Below are 23,748 nucleotides of genomic sequence, written 5' to 3'. Positions count from 1 at the left end.
GTCCCATCCCTGAGGCTTATGGGAAATGGAGTTCTGATTCCTCCGGAAGGGAGGCTCAGGTTAATGTCTTCTCCCCCCTCGCAACCTCCAACCCCAGAAGAAGCAGAGGGTGGGTGAAGTAGTAGGAGCCGGGGCTACACTTACTGCCTGGATCTTTGCAAACGAGGTGGTCAGAATTCTTGAGTCCTAGGGAGCAGTACAGGCAGGATTGCAGTCCTAACTCTGGCCCTGGCTTGCTGTTAGTTCATTTATTCACTCAACGTTCATTAAACCCTCTCTGCTCAGCTAGTACCTATGCCAGAATTTGCGGTTGCAGCATGTAACCGGTCAAACCCATTTCCTGCATTTGATCGGGGGTGGGTGGATGTGTGTCAGAGGGGCTTATAGAAGGTCTGCTAGAGTTTTTCAAACTATGAACAGTGAGCCATTACCAAGGGCTGACATCAAGCTTTCTGGCTGAGGCCAGTCTTTTGAAAAATTAAACAGAATAGTCTAGAACATGCAGGGGAAATACTCATGTATGAAACTTTTATTTTCTGAAAGAAGGCTATAGATATAGATATATATTCCCCCACCACCACCACCATTATAGGTCACAGTAAAAGAAACAAGGGGGATTCCCAGATGGCCCAGTGAGTAAAGAATCTGCCTGCCAATGCAGGAGACGAGAGTTCAGTCCCTGGGTCGGGGAGGGACTGGAGAAGGAAATGGCAACCCACTCCAGTATTCTTGCCTGGAAAATCCCATGGAGAGAGGAGCCTGGTGGGCTGCAGTCCATGGGGTCACAGAGAGTCGGGCATGACTTAGCAACTAAACAACAACAACATAGCAGGCCAGGCACTGATGCTCAACCACCCTCATGGGACTCTTCTTAAGGTGGAGGCGGCCATTGGGCAAACTGTCTTACAAGTAGTAATGCAACTTGTCACAGTGTTAAATGCAACAAGGAAGAGCCTGGGAGACAGCGGTTGTTAGGTTGGCGGAGGAGTCCAAGGAGGCTTTTTTGGAAAGGTCGCAGTAAAGCCCAGATCTGTGAGGGGCAGGAAAGAGGCTGGAGGAGAGCAGTTCAAAGGGTACCAGGACAGAGAAGAGCGCTGGGGGTGGCTGAGGCTGGGCAGCCCTTGGGGCATCAAGAAGTGAATGGGAGGCTGATGTGGCTGGATCTGAATGAGCAGACAACCCACTGAGCAATGAGCAAACTGGAGAGAGAGAGGGAAACGGGTGAGCAGGGGCTGGCTACAGGGGCCAGGCCTGGTGAGCAAAACAGCAGTGCAAGAGCTCTTAGCTGGGGAGGGGCAGGCTCTGACCCTGGTGCTGACAGGCTCTCTCTGGTTCTGGTGTGGGGAGAGACTGACGGTGGAACCTGGAACACAGGAAGGAGGTGACTTCAAAGTCCAGGTGAGAGATGGCTACTGGCAGTGGAGGCAGAGAGGAGCAACTCACTTCACGACAATAACAAGTGTCGACAAAGATGTGGAGCGGGTCTTCCCTGGTCCAGTGGCTGAGACTCCACACTTGCCATGCAGGGGGCCTGGGTTCGATCCCTTTTCAGGGAACTAGATCCCATGTGCCACAACTAAGACCCAATGCAGCCAAATAAATAATTAAAAAAAAAAACAAGCAAACAATGGCAACAAACAAGGATGTGGAGAAATCAAAACTGTCATACACTGCTGGGGGGAAGATTGCGGGCACTTAAACAGTCCGGCATTTCCTCAAACAGTTAAACACAGAATTACCATATGGCTCAGGAATTCCACTTTTAGGTATCTCCCCAGAGAAATGGAAACACATGTCCCCACAAACATTTGCATGAGAATGTTCATAACAACCAAAATGTGGGTGCAACCCAAATGTCCATCAGTTGATGAACGGATACACAAAACAGGCTACCTTCATATGGTGGAATATTATTCAGCCACCAAAAAGGTTGAATTAGTGACAGATGCTACAACATGGGTGAACATTGAAAATATGCTGAATGAAAGAAGTCAGATAACACAAATAGCCACATACTGTAGAATTCCATTTACAGGAATTATCCAGGATAGACAAATCAGACAAAGTAGATTAGTGGTTGCCTGGGGCTGGGATGGGGGTGTGCCTAAGGAGTTTCTTTGACTGATAAAATATTCTAAATCTGATTGTGGTGGTAGTTGCACAATGTGATTAACATACTAAAATCTACTGAGCTATACAATTTATTTATTTTTTTAATTCAAAATTTTTTTGGCCACACTGCATGACTTGTGGAATCTTACTTTCCACACCAGGGATTGAACCTGGGGCCTTGGCAGTATGAGAGCACGGAGTTCTAATTACTGGACTGCCAGGGAATTGCCTGAACTGTACAGTTTAGATGGCTGAATTATACGGTATGTGAATTCTGTTTCCATGAAGTTCTTGAAAAATTGCTTTGGAAAAAAAAAATTGCTTCAGGCTATGTTTTGGTGGGAGACTGTATCAGTCTTGGGGATGGTGTGGGCTGAGAGGAAGGGAAGGATCTAGAAGGCTCACAAGGGTGGCTTAGCCATCTAGAAGGTGGTTAGCCTTCTGTCAACACCACTTGCAGAAACTTCTCATGTTTCCTGGTTAGTAGGAAGTGCTCAGTAAATGTCCATTATTATCTTTATGGCAATCCTGTTGAAAGTTGAATCAGATCCATTCACTCCTCCTTGGAGACTTTCTGTGGCTCCCATCTCACTGGGAGTAAAAGTGAAGTCCTCACTATGGCCCCCAAGGTCCTGCTGGAATGGTCCCTCCCCTTCCATTCTCTGGATCTCTACTCCCTACTCAGTGGCTCTGGCCATGCTAGCCTCCTTCAAGTTCTTTCCATATTCTGAGCACAATCCTACCTCAGGGCCTTTGCACTTGCTGTTTGCTCTTCCCCAGTGGCCACATGGCTCCTCCCTCACGTCTTTTAGATCCATATTCAAATGTCACCTCCTCAGTGAGTCTGCGACACGTCCCTATCACCTTATGAATGACTGCACCTCCCCCATCTCACACATGGAATCCTTTTTTTCTCCATCACATCACCATTATGGCACACCAGATCTTTCATTTTTTTAAAAAATAGTTATTATTTATTTACTTGGCTGCATCAGGTCTTAATCATGGCACGTGGGATCCTCAGTCACACGGGATCTTTTGTTGTGGCCACAGACTCTCGAGTTGTCGCCTGTAGGCGTAATTGATCCATGGCATGCATGTGGGATCTCAGTTCCATGATCAGGGATTGAACCCACGTTCCCTGCACTGCAGGGCGGATTCTCAACCACTGGGTCATCAGGGAAGTCCCTAAATCTTTCACTGCTTTGGTTGGGTTATTGTCGCCTCTCCCTAGAGACTTATGAGGGCAGAGACCTGCCTCTCCTGTTGCCTGCTGCCTTCTCAGCACCTACTGGAGTCCCTGGCATGTGACATATTTACTGAATGAAGGAAAGAATTCAAGTTCATTTCCTTTTGATGCACTTGCTGCAGGGTTAAAGCCATGGCCCCTCCTCAGTCCCTCCAGTGTCGCCCACTTAGCATGAGAGATGCTGGCAAAGAAAACTCTGATCATCCGTTTGGGGAAAGAAGTGCAGGGTACAATGGGGACGCAGGAGGGCACATCGTCACTCCTAGAACATGGAGCCTAGAACATTTCAAAAGAACCTTCCAGAGAGGGAGACATTTGGGCTCAGCTGTGATGAGAGCGGGGGCGAGGCTGAGGCTGGGGTGGGAAGTGGAGACAGGACATCCATTGAATGTGGGTTCAATTCTAGGCTCGGGGGAATGGAGTACACGAAAGCCTGGAGGTGTGAAACAGCTTGGGACATTCAGGAAACTTCCACCTGCCTCCCCCACTCAGTGGCTCAGGCCGAAAACCTCCCAGTCATCACTGACTCCTGTCTTTTTCTCACACCCCCGCATCTGATCCGTCGGCTGGCTCTGCTTTCAAAATATTCCCAGAGCCGGATCAACTCTCGTCACCTCTGCAAATACCATCATGATTTGCTTGGACTATTGCAGTAGCCAGCTCAACAGGCTTTCTACTTTGCCCCCCCACCCCCACTACAGGTTCTTCTTGCCCAGGAAGCCTGTTAACACCTAAGTCAGCTCACAGCCCTTCTCCTTGGCTCCCATCTCACTTGGAGTAAAAGCCAGATTCCTTTCCTTGGCCCACAAGGCCCTAACCGGTCTGCCCCTCAATATTTCTTAGTTCTCACCTTTGACCGTCTTTCCCTCCCCCTCCGGTCACACTGGCCTCATTCCTGTTCCCTGAACACACTATGCAAGTAGGAACCTGCCCCAGGGCCTTTGCGCCGGTTATTTTTTTTCTCTAGGGAATGCCCTGGTTGATGCCTTGTTTCAGTCCAACCTCTGCCCCTGTGTGGATGTATGTCCCAGAGCAGCCTCCCCGGCCACCAGAAGCTGCAGCCCCAATTATTGCCTTCCCCAGGCCCTTAATCCAATTTGTTTTTCTTCAGTGGGGTTAGTTCTGCCTGACATCAGGCTACAGGTTTGTCAATGGGGCTCCCGAGGGCAGAATCTTTGCCTGTCTTGTTGCCAGCTCTCTCTGCAGTACCGGCACACGGAAGGCGCTGGAGGATTGTGTGTCTAGTGATTAAAGGAGTGAGACTGGAGTGGCCGGGCAGCAGTGTGCAGGGGTGAGGCTGTCGAAAGCCTCCGACTGTTGAGCCAAGGAGCTGAGTGGTCTACTGGGGGAGGGTAGGGGCCTTGGATAGGGTTAGCAGGGTGGGGGGCCACCCAGCCTCCTCCTCTAGAAAACTGAAGGGCTTGAGGAGGAATATTCCATGCACCCAGGGTGCTGCCTCAGACCTCATCCACTCCCTCACTCACTCATTCATTTGGCAAATAAATAGGTCTCCATTCCAGCCAACAAGTTGGCGGGGGCATGAAGAAGGAGGCAGCAAGGATAGCAATGTTTTCTTTTTTCAATTCTTGGCTGCACCATGTGGTGTGTGGGATCTTAGTTCCCCACCAGGGATCGAACCCGCGCTCCCTGCAGTGGAAGCATGGAGTCCCAACCACTGGACTGCCAGGGAAGTCCCCAGGGATAGCAACATTAATAACAACATTTTATTTTACTTTTCGGCTTCCCAGATGGTGCTGGTGGTAAAGAACCTACCTGCCAATTCAGGGGACATTGAGAGATATGAGTTCGATCCCTGGATTGGGAAGATCCCCTGGAGGAGGTCACGGCAGCCCACTCCAGTATTCTCCCTTGGAGAATCCCATGGACAGAGGAGCCTGGTGGGCTCCGGTCAATAGGATTGCAGAAAATCAGACCCAATTTTGAAGCAACTTGGCACGCACTTTGCTTTTTAAATTTTTTTATTTTTAATTGAAGGATAACTGCTTTGCAATATTGTGTCAGTTTCTGCCATATATCAACATGAGTCAGCCACAGGTGTCATATCCCCTCCCTCTTGAACTTTCCTCTCACCTCCCACCTGCACTTCACTTCCTTGGTGTATTTTAATTTACCTACAGTCACATACACAGGTCTTACGGGCACAGTCTGATGGGCTTTGACAAATGAATGCACTTGTGCAAGCTCAATATCCCAGTTAAGGTATAGACTATTTGCTCACCCCAGGAAATTCCCTTGCACCCCTTCTGGGTCAATCCACCATCCCCAGGAAACCATTGGTCAGTTTCCTTTCATTGTTTGTTAATTTAGCCTGTTTTAGAGCGCTGAATGGAGTCATACAGTTTGTATCTTTATAGAGTTTTTCATTTGCACAGAGCAATGATTTTGAGGTGCAATAATCCTATCAATGTATCAATAGTTCATTGATTTCTTTTTTTTTTTTTTTTTTTGGCTGCACCCTGCAGGATGTGGGATCTTAGTTCCCTGGCCGGTGATCCAACCCGGGCCCCAGGCAGTGGCAGCTCTGAGTCTTAACCACTGGACTACCAGGCAAGTCCCAATCATTGATTTTTTTTTTTTAGTTTATTTCTTAATTTTCATTTTTGGTTGCACTGGTCTTCATGGCTGTGTGGGCTTTTCAGCTTTCTCTAGGAGGGCAGGGGCTAAATTCTAGCTGCGGTGCGCAGGCTTCTTGTCGTGGTGGCTTCCCCTTGTTCCGGAGCGTAGACTTTAGGATGGGCGGGCTTCAGTAGCTGTGGCTCCCGGGCTCTGGAGCACAGGCTCAATAGGTTTCGTTGTTCTGCAGCATGTGGGATCTTCCCAGATCAGGGGTTGAATCCGGGTCTCCTGCTTTGGCAGGCAGATACTTTATACCACTGAGCTAGGTCTGCCTACAGAATCTGAAGCATCAGCTCCACCATGGAGCTACTGTCTGCCTATCATTTGTTTGTCTTTGATCATCGCTTATGTAAAAGCCACAAAAATTGGAAGCTACCTTAATGTTCACCAGTAGGTTAATAAATAGGGGTGCATCTATCCCATGAAATATTATACACCTATTTAAAAAAATGAGAAAGAGCCATGGATGTATTGTTGACTGAAAAAAGCAAGTTGCTGAATAGTAACTACAGTGAGAGGGGACTTCCCTGATGGTGCAGAGATAAAGACTCCACGCTTCCACTGCAGGGGACGTGGGTTGACCCCTGAGTTGGGGAACTAAGATCCACATGTGCCAATAATAATAATAAAAATAAACAATCTCATTGACCACCAGTTGCAAGGGAGGTTGGGTAATGATGCATTTTAAGTGAGAGCATTTCTGTCTCAGACAAAACTGGAGTTCTATGACTAAGGAAGGAGAGAACTGATGTTAAACAATAAATCTCTGCATTTTAACTTAAGCCCAGTCAGGAAAGATCTTGAACATTGGGCTCAGTTCCTCTGTCCTCTGGGCAGAAGAGAGCTATGAATCAAGGTAGGCTATGTAAAGGGGCTTCCTTGGTGGCTCAGCAGTAAAGAATCTGCCTGCAATACAGGAGCCACAGGAGACGCAGTTTTGATCCCGGGGTGGGGAAGATTTCCTGGAGGAGGGCACAGCAACCCACTCCAGTATTCTTGCCTGGAGAATCTCATGGACAGAGGAGCCTGGTAGGCTACCGTCCATATGGTCGCAAAGAGTTGGACACGCCTGAAGCTACTTAGCATGGATGCACACACAGGCTATGTGGCCCTCTCCCAGCAGTCACTTTTTAGAGTTGCCTGGGGCCCAGGGACCCTCAAAAGGTTTGTAGCTAGAATTCGTAAAGTCTGTGAACTTGGATAAGGAAAAGAAATCGCCTACTTCCCTGGTGGCTCAGTGGTAAAGAATCTGCCTGCCAATGCAGGAGACACAGATTTGATTCCTGATCTGGGAAGATCCCACGTTTCTTGGAGAAACTAAGCCTGTCCACCACAACTATTGAGACTGTGGTCTAGAGCCTGGGAGCCCCAACTACTGAAGCCTGGGCCTTTAGAGCCTGTGTTCCTCAACAAGAGAAGCCACTGCAATGAGAAGCCCATACACCACTACAGAGTAGGCCTAAAGTAAGTAAGTGTCAGGCGCTCAGGCATGCCCGACTCTTTGCGACCCCATGAACTGCACCCCACCGGGCTTCTCTGTCCATGAGGTTTTCTAGGCAAGAATACTGGAGTAGGTTGCCATTTACTTCTCCAGGGGATCTTCCCAACCCAGGGATCGAACACAGGTCTCCTGCACTGCAGGCAGTTTCTTTACCGACTGAGCTACAAGGAAAGCCCCAACAGAGTAGGCCTCGCTCGCTGCAGCTAGAGGAAAGCTCTTGCATGGTCGAAGACCCAGCATAGCCAAAAATCAGTAACAAAATAAAATTATTTAAAAAAAGAAAAAGAAACCGCATCTTTCTTTTCAGTAACCTCCAACTAAAATCCAACAGTTCATTCTGTTTTTGTGGCAGGTTGTATTTTCTGCAGAAAATACAGAGACAGGCCTCTGTAGACAGGCCTTCCAATTTTGTACAAAGACAGGCCTCTGACATTGGACAGAGGCCAAGGAACTGAGTCCAGTGTTCATGATCTTTCCTGCCTGGGTGCTTAACGTAAAAAGGAAGATCTTCAAGATCTTGCCACTTGCCCATTAAAAGACAAAGTCTGTGTCTCTCCCGCTTGAGCCTGTTTGACCACCTTGCCCCATAGGGTTCAATGAAAGTGATGCATATGAGCTCTGGGGCTAGGTTATAAAAGTGCCATGGACTTCTGCCTTGTTCTCTCTGGACAAACTCTTAGAACTCAGTGTCCATGCTGTGAGGAAGCCCTCGAGTGCGTGGAGACGGCTGCATGGGGAGGACCTGAGGTCCGCCCACCCCATCCCAGCTGAGCTGCTGCCAAACAGCCAGTGCCAACTTGCCAACCAGGTGAATGAGCCATCTTGATAATGGGTTCCCCAACTCCCAGAGGAGCTGTCTCACTTGTTGCCTCGTGGATCCAAGATGAGCTGTTTCCCCTGAGCCCCACCCCAAATGCAGACTCAAGAGCAAGGTAAATGATTGCTATTGTTTAAAGCCACTAAGTTTTGCAGAGGTTTACTCCATACCAGCGGATAACTCACACAGTTCTGAACGTAGGTGACAACCCACATTAGCAATACCTGTGTCATATTGGCAATACCTGTGACTTTGTTTATTCTGGAATCTCTTATTCTACTGATAGAAATCACAGCTATTTCCAAACCACACCAGAGCTGTTGTGGCTGTTTGAAATATTGTTTCAATTCCACTTTGGAATTACAGAACCTACTAGTTCTCGTCACTTCAGTTCAGTTCAGTTCGGTTCAGTCACTCAGTCGTGTCCGACTCTTTGCGACCCCATGAATCACAGCACACCAGGCCTCCCTGTCCATCTTAGTACGTTAATAAAGCATAGGACTTCCTGGAGGTCCGGTGGTTTAAGACTCCGAGCTTCCAATTCAGGGGATGTGGGTTCGATCCCTGGGCAAGGAACTAAGATCCCACATGCCAAGTGGTGAGGGAAAAATGAAAAAAGAATTCCAGAATGAGATCATGGCGTTAGACTTGATATTGGTCCCAGATTGCAGCAGGAAGCCCCCAAGACAGCTGCTAAAAATCCCCATCCTTGGCGTTCCCACACAACTACATTTAAATACTTAAGTGATGGGAAATTACAGACATAACTCCAAAAATAGTAAATGACCTAAAGGACAATAACTTTGGGGATTGTGTTTCTACTTGAAAAACCATCATTTCCTACTGTATTGATTTCAGACTAGTTAACATCTAACTTAACTGGTACAGAGACTATCAATCAGTAATAAACAGTAAGTCAAGGGATTAACAGATACACATCACCATATATAAAATAAACAACGAGGACCTACTGAATAGCACAGGGAACTATATTTAATACTTTGTAATAACACGCGAAGAGTTGACTCACTGGAAAAGACTCTGATGCTGGGAGGGACTGGGGGCAGGAGGAGAAGGGGATGACAGAGAATGAGATGGCTGGATGGCATCACCGACTCGATGGACATGAGTTTGAGTGAACTCCGGGAGCTGGTGATGGACAGGGAGGCCTGGCGTGCTGTGATTCATGGGGTCACAAAGAGTCAGACACAACTGAGCGACTGAACTGAACTGAATAACATATAATGGAAAAGAATGTGAAAAAGAATATATATATATATATAGCTGAATCGCTTTCCTGTATATCTGAAACGAATACAACTTTGTAAATCAACTATACTTCAATTAAAAAATAAAATTAGAAGGCTAAAAATAATATAAATAAGCAAAATGTAATTATAAACATTTTAAATCTAAAGAATTACAGAAATAGTTATATAATAAAATCCATCAAGGGACTTCCCTGGTAGTCCAGTGGCTAAGACTCCATACTCCCAAGGCAGGGGGCACGGGTTTGATCCCTGGCTGGAGAACTAAGATCCCACATGCTAGAACGGTGTGGCTAGAAAACCAAAACCAAAAAACATCAATAATACACTCAAAAATAAAAGCAAGATACGTTCCCCTGCAGTGCGTGCATGCTTAGTTGCTTCAGTCCGACTCTCGGTGACCCTATGGACCATAGCCCACCAAGCTCCTCTGTCCCTGGGGATTCTCCAGGCAAGAATACTGGAGTGGGTTGCCATTTCCTTCTCCAGGGCATCTTCCCAACCCAGGGAATTGGACCCATGTCTCTTACATCTGCATTGGCAGGCAGGTTCTTTACCACTAGCACTACCTGGAAAGCCCTCTTGTGGAAGGAAGTGAAGTCGCTCAGTTGTGTCCGACTCTTTGCGACCCCGTGGACTGTAGCCCATCAGGCTCCTCCATCCATGGGATTCTCCAGGCAAGAATATTGGAGTGGGTGCCATAACCAGCCCACTAATCTGTTTTTATAAGTAAAGTTTTATTGAAACACATTCTTTTATGTCCTGTCTATCTATGGCTCTTTTCTTTTTTTAATTGAAGTATAGTTAATTTACAATGTTGTGTAAATATATATACATGCATATGTATGTATTCTTTCTCAGACTCTTCTCCATGATAGGTTACAGATATTGCATAGGGTTCCCTGTGCTGTACAGCAGGTCTTTGTTGCTTATCTAGTTGATGTACCATAGTGTGCATATGCTACTCTCAAACTCCTGATTTATCTCCCTTCAGGACCAGAGCCGAGCGGTGCTGATACAGGCCATATGACGTCAAAGTCTACAATGTTTTTTTCTGGCCTTTATAGACAAAACGTTTGCCTCCCCATCCCTAGAGTGTCAGAGGATACTTAGGTGGGCTTCTTAGTGCCTAAAGCTGCACTGTGAGTACTTCCCATCACTTACATATTTAAACGTAATGTAGTTGTGTAGGAAACGCCAAGGACGGGGATTCTTAGGGACTATCTTGGGAGCTGCCTGCTGCGATCTGGGACCAGTATCACGTAGGGTGCAAACAGCTGACTATTATCCAGCCCCGTTTGTGACACTCAACCTAGCTTTTAAAGCTATGGTTGAAATGTTCCTCATCGGCCCATAACATTCCTGACCACCCCCCGGGGGACTTGCTCTGTTCCCCACGACCTTGATGACCTTTCTGCATCCATCTGGTTGTCCCCATGTCACCTTCTGGCTTTGAGCTTGTGTGTTTGCACATCTGCTATTAATTTAAATGAGATAGAATCTACTTTCCGAAGGCCGAGAATGAAAAGTTGTGGGTTTTAGCATATAGGGACAAGAGTGCTTTCCTACAATGCTCCGTTGGTTTGATGAAGGCATCTCATCAAGGATGCCTTTCAGAAATTCAGAGCTGGCGGTTAAAACAAGATTAGCAGAGAGGAGAATTCCCGGGGCATTATTACATCGCAGGTTGGGGCCGCAGGGCACAAGGGCCCAGGTTTGGTTTTGTTTAAATCTGGTGCTGGATAATTGGTGTATGTACGTAGAATTAATTCACGAAGCTGTTCCCTTCTGAAATATGTTCTCTTTTATATATATGTACTTGGTTGATGTTTCTGTTCAGTTGCCAAGTCGTGTCTGACTCTTTTTGACCCCATGGACTGCAGCATGCCAGGCTCCTCTGTCCTCTACTATTTCCCAGAGTTTGCTCAAACTCAGGTCCATGGAATTGGACATGTTTATGTTGATAGTCCAACATAAACTTTAACATTTTGATTGTCAGGGAGGCAAATTATCCAATAACTGCTAGTGTCTCAAGTTTTTTAGATTGAGTGTCTTTAGTGTCTTGCTGTGCCACCAAGGCTGTGTGGCTCTGGGCAAGTTACTTAACCTCTCTGACCCTTAATTTGTACATTTGTAAAGTGAAGGCAATGCGTGTTGAGCAAAATTGCCTGAGATAACCAGAGGAAATCTGAATAACTGTCACAGAGAAGATGTTGAAGACTTATCACTGTTGGGTTTGCCATGTGTTGTGCTTAGTCACTCAGTCCTGTTCGACTTTTTGCGACCCCATGGACTGTAGCCCGCCAGGCTCCTCTGTGTGTGGGTATTCTCCATGGTCCTAATGCTGGAATGGGTTGCCATGCCCTCCTCCAGGGCATCCTCCCAACCCAGGGATCGAACCCAGGTCTCCCGAATTGCACGTGGATGGATACTTTACCATCTGAGCCACCAGGGAAGCCCGTAGTTTTTGTCATAGCTGTGATAAATGGGTAAAGATATGGAAAATGCAGACCTGCCATGCCAAGTCACAAGGCAGAACTACAAGGGACTACCAACCTGTGGGAAAGCTTTTACCCTCCTTCTTTAAAAAGAAAAAGTATTTATTTATTTGGCTTCACTGGGTCTTACTTGTGGCACATGGGATCTTTAGTTGAGGCATGTGGGATCTAGTTCCCTGACCAGGAATCGAACCCAAGCCCTCTGCACTGGGAGAGAGGAGTCTTAGAGCAGGGAAATCCCTTTACCCTCCTTCTTAACTCTTTTAATAGTACATTTTGTTTTCTGAAATGATCTATCCCTTTCTTTATTGGCTTCTTTACTCTCTCTCCCTCCCTTCATCCCCTAGAATGAGTCCATTTTGTTCATTGCTGCATCTCTAGCGCCCACAACCATGCCAGCCATGGTCAATAAATGTTTAGTGACTCAGTGAATGAATACAGAAATGAAATTGAGACTCAGTTTTTCACTGACCAATAGAAAAACTCTAATAAAATGATACCGTTCGAAAAAAATAAAACGATACTGTTCGATAGGGAGGATGTATAACACAAACTCTAACGTATCATCCATTCTGTAAACAAGTGGAAGTTGTTTACCTTTCCAGAAACTGACTTTGCACTCTCACCCAGTAATTCTGTTTCCAGGACTCTTTGTGGAAGTTGTTTACCTTTCCAGAAACTGACTTGGCACTCTTACCCAGTAATTCTGTTCCCTGGACTCTTTGGGACTCTTTGTGTCTCAGACTGCAGTGCAAAAGACGCAAGTTCAGTCCTTGGTTTGGAAAGATCCCCTGGAGAAGAGAACAGATACCCACTCCAGTATTCTTGCCAGGAGAATCCCATGGACAGAAGAGCCTGGTGGGCTACAGTCCATGGGGTCACAAAGAGTTGGATATGACTGAGAGACTTTCACTTTTTTTTTCATGGAAAGGACCGAACGTTAAGATCTGCAGGAAAGCTGATGCACAAAGATTTTCTCTGTTGCATTATTTGTATCAGTAAAAAAAAAAAAGATACAAAAGATATTTGTAATCATAAGTTGTAAATATTTATAGTAATAATAAGCTTTAGAGGAAAGGTTCTATAAATTGTGGGATAGCAACGTTATGGAATGTTATGTAATCATTTTAAGTGAAAGGGGAACACGTTTTTATGATGCACTAAATCAAAATAAGCAGAATGCAGAAGTGCTGTGTAATGTATTCTCTACATGAAATGGAAGAAAATTATTCAACTTGGAATTAATGGAAGGCTCCAGAGCCAATAATGGAGACAGAATCACCAGAGGTTTTGCTTTTCCATCTTTTGCTTATCTGTAGTTCCCAAACTCGCTCCACAAACATGGATGCAATTTTTTCTTTTTCTTTTTGGTAATCACAAAGCAAGAAAATCATTTTCAGAACCAAGTGTTTACTCCCGCTGACCGGTCAAGGATTCAGTTCTAGAGATGGTGGAACAAAATCCAAAGTGCAGGGATGGCACTGGGTGTGCAAAGATAATTATCCCAGAGGACACTTGGCAAGGAGCCAAAAGTCCAACCAGAGGGCCCTGAAGAAGTAAAGCCTACTCCACCCATAGAAACCTAGGCAGGCATTCAAAGTTATGTTTATAAACAGCCTGAAGCACCATGGCAAATGTTTATGTGGAGAGTCATGTATAAAACAGCAAGATATAAAATGAAACATGCAAAGAAGAAAAAGAAAAAAATGCAATATCATCCCCTCCGTATATTTGTGTAGTCATTTAGGTGCATATATACACATGCACACATATACACACATGGAGAGGATTTTAGATGCATATGGTGGCTTAGTTGCTCAGTCATGTCCGACTCTTGCAACCCCATGGGCTATAGCCTGCCAGGCTCCTCTGTCCATGGGATTCTCCAGGCAAGAATATTGGAGTGGGTTGCCATTTCCTATATATATATATAGGGGCACAGAGGGGGTTTTATATCCCCACAGAAATCAGTGGGATGAATATATATAAATGTAAATATAAATGTGTATATGTTTCTATTATAAATGTATATATGTTTATATTATAAATGTATATTAAATACAATATCATATAAACATTATTAATATTTTGTAAATTTATATTATAAATTGTGTATTTATTAAAAATTTATATATATATGAAATTAAGAGACAAAAATCCAGGATGCTAACCACCTAATTTTACAAAGATAAAACCCTTAAAAATAAATATGTCAATTTATAAAACATTTCTACCAATTAAGAGTAAACTCTACAGAAATGAAAAAAAAAATATCAGAACACTGCTCCTGGTTGTTTCTTGGTGGTGGACCCCCTGGGGGTTAATCTTGCCCTTTTAACTTTATGAGCTTCCCTTGTGGCTCAGCTGGTAAAGAATCCACCCGCAATGTGGGAGACCTGGGTTTGATCCCTGGGTTGGAAAGATCCTCTGGAGAAGGGAAAGGCTACCCACTCCAGTATTCTGGCCTGGAGAATTCCATGGACTGTATAAGCCACGGGGTGGCAAAGAGACACGACTGAGCGACTTTCAGAATTCAAAATTTTTGGATTACTTGCACACAGCTGTTCGATGAGACTGTTCAGCTTCACAGAGACAGTCCCATGGTCACTCGATGTCCTTCCTAGGGGACCTGCTCTTTTTGTTGGGTGTTTCTTCACAGTGTTTTCTCCCCGTATACCCTCCCACGTATTTGTCTTCATAAATATACACTTTTGTAGGGTTTTTTCACCTAAATATTGTGTAGTGTTCCAGATGAACTGTCCAGCAACTTGCTTTTCTCACTTAACAGGCCTCAGAGAACTTAATCTGTCACCAGTACTGTTTTACAGTTTTAATCTGCTGCGTCACATTTCATAGAAGGGTGAGTCTCAGTTTATTTGATTACTGTCTTATTGGTGGTGCCTAGGTGGTTCCCAGTGCTTTTGCTGTGATAAATAATAGCACTGTGAACATCCTGAAATGTCCTGCTGTGGGTTGAAGTCCTTCTCTAGGGGAGATTCCGAGAAGTGAAATGATACGATGGAGAGGAAACACATTAAAAGGTTCAGGAGCCCTGCCAGCGACCCTCTCCTCTTCCTCCTTTTTTGTAATCATCAGGTTTTCCATTTTGAGCCTGTTTTCATGAAAACAAACATACAGTGTGATTTGGAAGAATGCAAATTTGCATGCCATTTTCTGGGCTTCCCTGGTGGCTCAGTAAAGAAGCTTCCTGCAGTGTGGGAGACCTGGGGTTCAATCCCTGGATCAGAAAGATTCCTGGAGAAGGAAATGACAACCCACTCCAGCACACTTGCCTGGAGAATCCCATGGACAGAGGAGCCTGGCAGGCTACACTCTCGCAAACAGTGGGACACGATTGGGCAACTAACACTTTCTGGGAACAGTCTCGGACATTCCTGGGCTGATGGACAAGGTTCCTGTGTCTCCCTGCAGTGAGCATCCAGTGTGTTGAGGGTAACCTGGTCCCGTCTCAGGTCTGAGGAGGAGGATCCAGGTCCCAGACACCTTACCTCCACTCTATTCAAAGAGAGGCTAGGAGCAAAGTCTCTGGGAACCAAGAGGAGGCTGTGTCTCCCTTCAGATTAGAGGACTGGAGCCCTTGACCCCAGTGCAGAGGGGCCGCAGGTGAGAGGACAGAATCCTTGATGCCAGAGGCCATGAGCAGCACAGGTAAGGTTGGCCCCCCATCTCATCGCTGATTCCCTGCTTCTCACTCAGGGGTGAAATAGACCAGTAGCTGTCTTAGTTTTCTGTGCCTGCTATAAAAAATCACCACACCTAAGTGACTTAAAACAGCACACATCAGGAACCTTCCTACACTGTCGGTGGGAATGTAAAGTGGTACGGCCACTCTAGAGGACAGTATGGAAGTTCCTTTAAAAACTATAGATAGAACTACCATATGATCCCACTCCTGGGCATATATCCAGAAAGGACAAAAATTCTAATTCAAAGAGACACATGCCTCCCAGTGTTCACAGCAGCACTATTCATGATAACCAAGACACGGAAACAACCTAAATGCCCACCGTCAGATGAATGACTAAAGCAGATGTGGTACATATATACTCAGTCATAAAAAATGGGATAATACCATTCACAGCAACATGACTAGAACTAGAGATTATCGTACCAAGTGAAGCAAGTCAGACAGAGAAAGCTAAATATCATATGATATCACTTATATGTGGAATCTTTAAAAATGATACAAATGAGCTTATTTACAAAACAGAGACAGACTTAGAAAACTTATAGTTACCAAAGGGGAAAGGTGGGGAGGAGGGATACATTGGGATTGACATGTACACGCTGCCATATTTAAAACTGATAACCGGAGGTTTCTCTGGTGGTCCAGTGGTTAAGACTCCACACTTCCACTGCAGGGGGTGCGTGCGGGTTTGACCCCTGGTCAAGGAGCTAAGATCCCACATGCCACTCTGTGCCCAAAATCAATAAATAACATAGATAACCAACAAGGACCTACTGTATAGCACAGGGAACTCTGCTCAAGAGTCTGTAATAACCTAAATGGGAAATGAACCTGAGAAAGAATAGATATATGTATGTGTGTTAGTCACTCAGTCGTGTCCGACTCTTTGCGACTCCATGGGCTGTAGCCCGCCAGGCTCCTCTGTCCATGGAATTCTCAGGGCAAGAATACTGGAGTGGGTTGCCATTTCCTTCTCCAAGATATATGTGTATGGATAACTAAATCACTTTGCTGCACCCCTGAAACTAACGCAAGATTGTAAATTAACTATGTTCCAATATAAAACCAAACAAAAACCAAGCAAAAACCCCACAACTAAAATCAAGCAATCTGGGACTTGAGATTGGCATTTGAAGATGGGTCAGTCTTGTGGGACCAAGCCCTCAACCTGTGGAGTCTGTGCTGACTCTGGGTGGTTAGTGAAGTGAATTGTTGAACACCCAGCTGGTGTCTGGAGAATTGGTGGGTGTGTGGGGGTGGCATTGAGGAGGAGAAGCCATACATATTGGTGCCACGAGTGTGAATGGAGACAGTTTTCCTTTGCCCCTTTTTTACTCACATGAATATACTGATAAACTATTTCAAGCACACAGAAAAATCAACAGTATTGTACGATGAATGTTGCACACCCATCCTTCAGAGTCGTCATAGAATTTTGATTCAGTTTGCTTTATGGCTTCTCTTCCTATCCACTTTTTACACCGAGATGCAATTGGTATACAACAATGGGTGAGATAAGGTGTACAGCATGATGGCCTGATGCATTGATCTGTCGCAGCGTGATTACTGTTGGAGGGTTAGCTAACACCTTCATCATCTCTTCATCATTTGTGTTTTTGTGGTGGGAACAATTAAAATCCACTCTTGGGAGTTCCCTGGTGAGCTAGCACTTAGGATTCCAGGCTTTCACTGCTGTGACCCAGGTTTAATCCCCACCTGGGGAACTGAGATCCTGCAAGCCTCGAGGTGTAGCCAAAAGTAAATGAATAAACAATAAATAAAATCCAGTCTCTTAGCAACTTTGAAGTTTGTAATCCAGGATAGTTGTCTGCATTCACTATGCTATACATTGGATTTCCAGGACTTATTTATCTACTGGCTGCAATTTTTTTTTTCAAGTCAGATTTACTCAGCTCTAATTTACATAATAATCATCCAATTCCATACAATAAAACACATCCTTTTAAAGTATATGGTTCAACTTTTAAAGCATATGGTTCAATGAATTTGTTTCCATTTACTTACTCACAGCTCTACTGATGTATAATTAACATACAGGAAACTGTACATATTTGAAAGTACCCAATTTGCTAAGCTTTGATACATGTACCCCTGTGAAGCCATCACCACAAGCAAGATGGTGACCACATCATCACCCCAAAGTTTCCTGTGCCCCTTTGTAAATCCTTCCTACCCCACCCCACCCTCATCCCCAGGCACCCATTGACCTGCTTTCTGTCACTGCAGATTAGCCTGCATTTTTTCTAGACTTCTATATAAATGGAATCATACAGAATGTTCTATTTTTTTTTTTTTTTGGTCTGGTTTTTTTTTGCTCAGCAGAATTATTTTGAGGTTTGTCCACATTTTTGGGTGCTTCAGAAGTTCATTCCTTTTTATTGTCGAGCAGCATTCCGTGGTCCAGTGGTGCCAGACTTTGTTGATTCAGTTGCCTGTTGATGAACATTTGGGGTGCCTCTCCTAGTTGCTTATGAGGCTGCTTTTCGGGCTCAGCTGGTAAAGAATCCGCCTGCAATGTGGGATACCTGGGTTCGATCCCTGGGTTGGGAAGATCCCCTGGAGAAGGGAACGGCTACCCACTCCGGTATTCTGGCCTGGAGAGTTCCATGCACTGTGCAGTCCATGGGGTCGCAGAGTTGGACACGACTGAGTGACTTTCACTTCTTTCACTTCACTTCTCCTAGTTGCTCATAGTAAATAAGGCTGCTGTGACCATTCATGGGTTTTCCCATGCATATGTGCTTTTGTTTCTCTTGGGTAAAGACTCAGGAGTATAATTGTTGGGTCATAGGATAAACGTAAATTTATTTATTTATGGCTGTTCTGGGTGTTCATTGCTGCGAAGGCTTTTCTGTAGTTGCAGAGAGCGGGTGCTCGGTTTCTCATTGCGGTGATCTTTCTTGCTTCAGAGCACAGACTCCAGGGCACGCGGGCTTCAGTCGTGGCGGCTCCCGGCTCCCCAGTACAGGCTCAGTAAACGTGGCACACGACCTTAGTTGTTCCACGGCATGTGGGATTCTTCCCAAATCGGGGAACAACCCTGCATTGGCAGGCGGATTCCTTACTACTGAGCCACCAGGGACGCCTATAAACTTAAATTAATAAGAGTTGGGAGGAAAAAAATCTCCTCTATTGAGATTTCCCTGGTGGGTCAGTGGCTAAGACTCTGCGCTTCCCATTCAAGGAGTCGGGGGTTTGATCCCTGGTCATGGAACTAGATCCCACGTGCGGCAGCCAAGAGTCTGCGTGCGGCAATTATGGATCCCGCCTGCCACGAGGGAGATCAAAGATCCTGAGTGCTGCAGCTAAGACCAGGCACAACCAAATAAATAAGTGTTTAAAATTTTTTCTTCTACCCTTCTAGGCTCTTTTGGCTGGTCCAACGATTAAATTGAATTAAGACAAATCAACAGGAGGAAAACAAAGTTAACTCTTCGGGCAGGAGACTTGCATAGACTCCAGAGGCTCAAGGACTGTCAGGCAGTTGAGGCTTAAATGACAAACTGAACGAAGAAAAAGCAGGAGGGGGTCTGGGGCTTCAAAGGGAAGGAAACCAGTTCACGGGAAGATGGGAAATGTTTGGTTAACAGATATTTGCCATGCCATGGAAATACAGTGGGACTCAGAGGAATTTGAACAAATAGGGGCCTGGCCAGCCCCACCCACCCCCTCCAGTTTAGCACACCTACCCATCCTCTTAGTATTAAATAGTTATCTCTGGGGACAGTTCTTTTCCTGGACTAGGCTCCCTATCTGAATTCTTTTGGGCAGCTAAGACAGACCTAAAAAGCATTTATTGGGTCTGTCGGGCTTGATTGTCTTCAGCTTAAAATAATCTATATACCAAAGTGGCAGGTGTTAGGGTAGCCCGTCCTGAACCCCATCAGTCCCCTCCTCTGAAACTTCTTTGGAAACTCCGCACAGGAAAAGCTGAACTGGTAGATCGTCCCATTATTTCGTTGAATTAGTCTCTTAGTCTGGAAAATAGGTCAGTTCAGTGAAGCAGTTGTGTTTCAATTTTAGGAGGTGGTGGTACAGCTGGGTTCCCAAAGTGAAGCCTATAATGCATGAGAAATGAAGTGCTTAATAAGGCATTTCTATGGAAACAAAAGAAAAACAGTGGTTCACGATTAGAGAAGATTAGAACCCCAGTTTCTGAGTTCTGAAGGCAGCCAGTTGAGAACATTTCTACATGTTGGACTCAAAATGTCTTCAGATGGAGTGGGGGCAAGCAATGACAACATGACAGGTTTTCCTGGTTTGTATGTCTCTGGTGATCTTTCTTCTTCTTCTTCTTTGTAATATTTATTTATTTGGCTGCGTTGGGTCTTGGTCATGGCCTGCAGGATCTTTAGTTGTGGCACGTGAACTCTTACTTGCGGCAGGCAGGATCTATTTCCCCGATCAGGGGTGGAACCTGGGTCCCCCTGCACTGAGAGCGCAGAGACCCGGCCCCTGGACCGCCAGGAAAGTCCCTCTGGTGATCCTTCTGAGATACGCGAGCTGTTTGTGATTTTGCTATCCATCTGTCCAGCTTTAGTTTGCAAGGCTTTGGGAACAAGGCAGTTTTAATCTTCCGTGATTCAAAGTCAGAAGGTAGGGAAAAAATTGGAAATGTGAGTATGGAGAATAGTCAAATACTGGAGGAAACTAGATGAGTTCAAGACCTAGTTCAATTTACAGGGAGAAAACAGAATCTCAAAGACAGTAAACAGAACTAGAATCTAATATTTATAGGTATGCATTTTTTTAAAAAAATGACTTTTATACTTTCTGTATTTTTTTTACCAAATACTCTTTTCTTAAAAAATTTTTTTATGTTTGGCACCATCAGGTCTTAGTTGCGTCATGCGGGATCCTCACCGCAGCCTGTGCTGTCTTTTGTTGCAGTGTTTGGACACTTACTTCATTGCAGTTCATGGACTTCTCTCTAGTTTTAGCAGTGTCTCCAGAGCACACGGGCTCTGGTGTTGCAGGACCGAGGACTCAGTTCTCCCTGGCATACAGGATTTTAGTTTCCCGACCAGGGATCGAACCCGTGTCCCCTGCATAGTAAAGAGGATTCTCAAACAATGGACCAGCAGAGAAGTCCCAAGACATGTGTGTATTACAGTGTCTACTGAAATACAGCTTTTTACTCTCTACAATCACCCCAATTTCCATCAAAGATAACCACAGAAAGATAAATTTGTTTGCCAATTAAGTCTAGTTCCAAAAAACTTGGCTTGATTATTTACATATGTGCAGCAAGAATAGTGGACATGGAACAACAGACTGGTTCCAAATAGGAAAAGGAGTACATCAAGGCTGTATGTTGTCACCCTGCTTATTTAACTTCTATGCAGAATACATGACACGAAACGCTGGGTTGAATGAAGCACAAGCTGGAATCAGGATTGCCAGGAGAAATATCAATAACCTCAGATATGCAGATGACACCACCCTTATGACAGAAAGCGAAGAAGAACTAAAGAGCCTCTTGATGAAAGTGAAAGAGGAGAGTGAAAAAGTTGGCTTAAAACTCAACATTCAGAAAACAAAGATCATGGCATCCGGTCCCATCACTTCATGCCAAATAGATGGGGAAACAGTGGAAACAGTAGCAGACTTTTTTTCTGGTGGGGGGGGGCTCCAAAATCACTGCAGATGGTGATTGCAGCCATGAAATTAAAAGCCATGACCAACCTAGACAGGTTATTAAAAAACAGAGACATTACTTTGCCAACCAAGGTCCGTCTAGTCAAAGCTATGCTTTTTCCAGTGGTCATGTATGGATGTAAGAGTTGGGCTATAAAAAAAGCTGAGCACCGAAGAATTGATGCTTTTGAACTGTGGTGTTGGAGAAGACTCTTGAGAGTCCCTTGGACTGCAAAGAGATCCAACCAGTCCATCCTAAAGGAAATCAGTCCTGAATATTCATTGGAAGGACTGATGTTGAAGCTGAAACTCCAATACTTTGGCCACCTGATGTGAAGAAGAAGTGACTCATTGGAAAAGACCTTGATGCTGGGAAAGATTGAAGGCAGGAGGAGAAGGGGACGACAGAGGATGAGATGGTTGGATGGCATCACTGACTCAATGGATATGAGTTTAAGTAAACTCCAGGAGTTGGTGATGGACAGGGAGGCCTGGAGTACTGCAGTCCAGGGGGTCACAAAGAGTCAGACACGACTAAGTGACTGAACTGAACTGAGCAAGAATAGTGATGGACAACATAGAATCTTTTAATCTGCTTTGCTCGAACTTTTTATCAGAAATCTCATATTACTTTTTAAAAAATCTCTCAAGGTGAGGAAGTCAAGCCAAGAACTTACCATCAGATGTTGCCTGCCACACTTAGAGATTTGGGTTAATTCCTCTCTTCTTGGGGTCCCCCAGAATATCCTGGGGTTACTGCCCCTGCCAGGAAGTGAGCTTCCTTACTAAAGGCAATGCCAACTAGAGGTAGAAAAAGCCACACATCTACAAGGCATATATATATATATAGACACACATGAACATACAGACAGATGCAGAGACTTCATAGCTTCTATTTTAAAGTAATCATAAGATGGGTATTTGTGGAGAAGATATATAAGGTTTTGTTACCGAACCAGGTTTGTTTGCCTGATGCAGAACAAGACAAAAATGCTGAGATGTTGAGATTTCCAACAGAGAAAAGATTTATTCATTAGGCAGCCAAGAGGGAAGATAGGAGAACACATCTCAGATCTACCTTCCCCAAAGTGAAGGGCTTGAGATATTTATAGAATAAATATGGAATAAATGAGTAGGGTGATCTTGGGCATATCTGAGTCACTTGCTTCTTCATGGAATATATGTTAAAATATGGAAGTGCTGAGTGTCAAGACAACTCCCAGTCGTCACATATGGTTATGAGAGCTGGTCTGTAAAGAAGGCAGAGCGCCAAAGAATTGATGCATTCGAACTGTGGTGCTGGAGAAGACTCCTGAGAGTCCCTTGGACTGCAAGGAGATCAAGCCAGTCAATCTTACGAGATATCAACCCTGAATAGTCATTGGAAGGACTGATGCTGAAGCTGAAACTCCTGTAGTTTGGTCACCTGATGCAGAGAGCCGACTCACTGGAAAAGTTCCTGATGCTGGGAAAAATTGAGGGCAAAGGAGAAAAGGGCATCACAGGATGAGATGACTGGGTGGCATCACTGATGCAGTGGACATGAACTTGGGCATACTCCGGGAGATGGTGAGGGGCAGAGAGGCCTGGGCTGCTGCCATCCACGGGGTCACGAGGAGTTGGACACGCCTGGGCAACTGACCAACAACAGGACAATTTTATCATTCTTATCACTTAGGAAATTCCAAGGGCTTTAGGAACTCTGTGGCAGGAACAAAATATATATTTCTTATTATGAATCACATTAACACGATATATGACAATATTTTAATGCATTTCAAAGTGAGTTGCAGAAACAAGCACACTCTAACCCTTCGATGAACATTTTAACTAGGGTTCCCCGTTCCCAGTTGTATTTTTTTGGAACAGGGTGAAATTTACAGAATGTGAAATGCACAGATCTTAATTTGGGTTTCAAGAAAGAGCTAACTTGTGTGACGATGTCCTTTTGCTGAAGAGCCTGGCATATTATCCCGTATGGAATGTCCCACCTCCCTGATTCATCTCTTTCCTTGTAAATTTTTTAGCTTGCACCGTCCCCCTGCCCTCCCCACCTCACCCCACTCCCTGCCACCTGGTGCTTCCCCAACACTAGAAGATGTGCCTGAGCAGGGCCTCTCACCTTGGCCCTGCTGACACTTGAAGCTGGAGAAGTCATCTTTGTGGGGCCACCTCTGTGCTGTCGGATGTTGAGTGGCCTCCCTGGCTTTGACTTATTAATCCCAGTAGCATCTCCTTCCCCAGCTGCAACAACCAAAAGATATCTCCAGATATGTCCAAATGTCCTTTGGAAGGGACA

This window comes from Moschus berezovskii, chromosome 22, assembly GCF_049115385.1.
Source record: "Moschus berezovskii isolate FMDL1 chromosome 22, NW_MosBer_1.0, whole genome shotgun sequence".
NCBI classification, from domain to species: domain Eukaryota; kingdom Metazoa; phylum Chordata; class Mammalia; order Artiodactyla; family Moschidae; genus Moschus; species Moschus berezovskii.
The sequence above is the reverse complement of the archived record's forward strand: the minus strand, read 5'-3'. Positions refer to the sequence as shown.